This window comes from Montipora foliosa, unplaced genomic scaffold (assembly GCF_036669935.1).
Source record: "Montipora foliosa isolate CH-2021 unplaced genomic scaffold, ASM3666993v2 scaffold_441, whole genome shotgun sequence".
NCBI classification, from domain to species: Eukaryota; Metazoa; Cnidaria; class Anthozoa; order Scleractinia; family Acroporidae; genus Montipora; species Montipora foliosa.
This window is the reverse complement of record NW_027179747.1, coordinates 167501-170000: the sequence shown is the minus strand read 5'-3', so window position 1 is coordinate 170000 and position 2500 is coordinate 167501.

The window sequence follows — 2500 nt, the reverse complement described above, 5'->3', positions numbered from 1 at the left end:
CGTGTTTATAACATAAGGGCAAAATTTTCTTGTGACTGTCGAGGAAAAACGAAAACAGTTGGGCAAATGGATTTAAAAAGCACTTGTTCGCTCGCATTTTAGAATCAAAAAAACAAATCAACTCGTTCTTTATGTCCAAAAGAGTACAAATAATTATTTAATTCCACTTGACAATAAAAATTCGATTTTCATTCCTGAACAAAGGAAGAACCGATTAAACCACCTTTTAGAAATATGCATCCTCTTGAAATAACACATCCGTAAAAATAACAAATGGTTTAGTGCCCAAGGAAAGAATTTGTGTTTAAAGTATGAGCTATTACTGGTATTCTGTTTTTGTCGTTGTTGTTCTCTTTCGCTCAGTCCTTTCGTTTCTGTTCCAGACATAGGTCCTCCAGGCATCATGTAACCTTATCAGAGCTTCTAAAGATATGCCAAAAATTGCAATACAGAGAAAAAGCTGCTCTAAGCAAGTTAAAAATAAACACTCAGCTTTAAGTTTACATCCCGCAGATGCTTGACTTGAATAACTGCGTAGCCACCATTTTGGACCACAGATAACATGATATGTCAAACTGGATTGAAACCAGCGAAAAATGCAGAAAGAAAACATCTTCCAACCGTTTTCCACCTGAACACGAAAAGTGTTGACTGTGTAAGAACTTTCGTATGGTATGGCCGTGTAGCCATATGAGTCATAGAAAGTGTGCAAAAAATGAAGCCTCATTTATGTTCAGGTGAGTTAACCTAGGTTGAGCCAGCAATCCAATCTAAAACCAGTACTGGCTCAGCGGTCAACTTCAAAAAACAGCTGACCTTGGTGAGCTCAAGCTTGGTGTCAGTTAATCAAAAGATGTATGTCCAATATCAAAGATGTATGCTGTAAACTAGCATGACACTGGTCACATTGGCATACATGGAGGGGTGGACGTACGGACTTACGAACGGACAGTTGATGACGTCATGGTTATAAAACCACGATTTCTTGCATCGATGGGTTACCATATTTTCTTAACAATGGTGCTCCACGCGCGCGCACGCCTTCGCTAATAATACGTGTAATAATATGTGTAATACAATTGTCAGAGTAAAGCAAAAATTCTTTAAATTCAAATGATTTGTAGGGGTCTGAGTTCAGTTGCTGAACTTTAAGATTTGTCATGTAAAGCATCCCAATACCTCCACCAATTCCATTGAGCCTAGGGGAATTGATGAAAGTGTATCCAATCGGAGTGATGTTGATGATTCATCATCTTTCAGCCAAGTTTCAGTTACTGCCAAAATATCATTGTTTCTGTCTGCAACATAGTGTTTGATTTGTAACGACTTATTGTAAATGGATCTTGCATTAAGAAGACAGAAATTCAATGTTTTCTCTGTTGAAAGATTCTGTGGTTGTGGTTGTGGTTGTGGTTTTATCTGTACTAAGTTATTCAAATTAGGTCCAGAAGCTGTGGATTTCCAGGTCGTAAGTCTATGTGAGTTCCAGATCGGCTCAATATTGAAGAGATGATGCACGAGTACGACAATTTCGAAGGATTCCCTGAGCTTTCAATAACAGGTACAGACCAGGTTGAAGCATAGATTTCATTGTCAATTCTGGGAGCTGCCTACTTGAATAATTAACTTTCCTAGCCGCAGCACAAATTTGCAAATCTGTGTCAGAAGATAGATTTCGTTGATAAACTGAAATTTTAGGATTGGGACCAGGATTACGATGAATATCCATGCATACAATAAGGCCGATGATAAAGAAGGAGCTTGGAAGATCGCTTGTGATTAGACCAGTAGAGAAATATTTGCTATCCTTGATGTAGGTTGCATATAGTGGTTGAGGTTTTTAGAAGCAGCTTCCCAATGATAGTCAGATTGACTGGCAGAGGTGTACAAAAAATGTGTGGAGAACTGATTTGCGAACAGCAGCCATATTGGCGCACACATAACTTCTTCTTTGAGGAGGTCATTTAACCTTATGGCGACGGGATGTGCATTTTCTAAGCACCTGAAAATATCAAAAACTTGATCTTAATCTTATTTATCGTGAATCTAAGTTTTCACTTATGAGACCAAAGGACTGCATGCATTTGGCATCATATTTTTTATGGGTCTATCGAACACAAATCTGAAAGCATTTGACCAATGCATGTCCCATGTTGTTAGTATGCCTTAAGCTCCTGTTACCATAAAAAAAGTGATAGAAAAATCTAATTAACCTATATTTAGACTATAACGCCCGGGTCGCACTAGTGTAAAAAGTTGTTTGTTTTGCAAAAAAATCTGTCAACAGATAGTTTTTTCCCGTGTGACCGATTTGCCCAACATTTTCAAAAATGAGCGGAATCCACAAATGTTCAAAGATACCGCCACTTGAAATTGCCAATATCTGGACCTCGCCAAAGTGTCACAAAGATGTCAATCATAACACAGAAAGTAAATGAAACGGGTAGTAAAATCAATTTGCCTAGGATTTGGCAGCAACCTTGTAGGAAGATGGATCCCT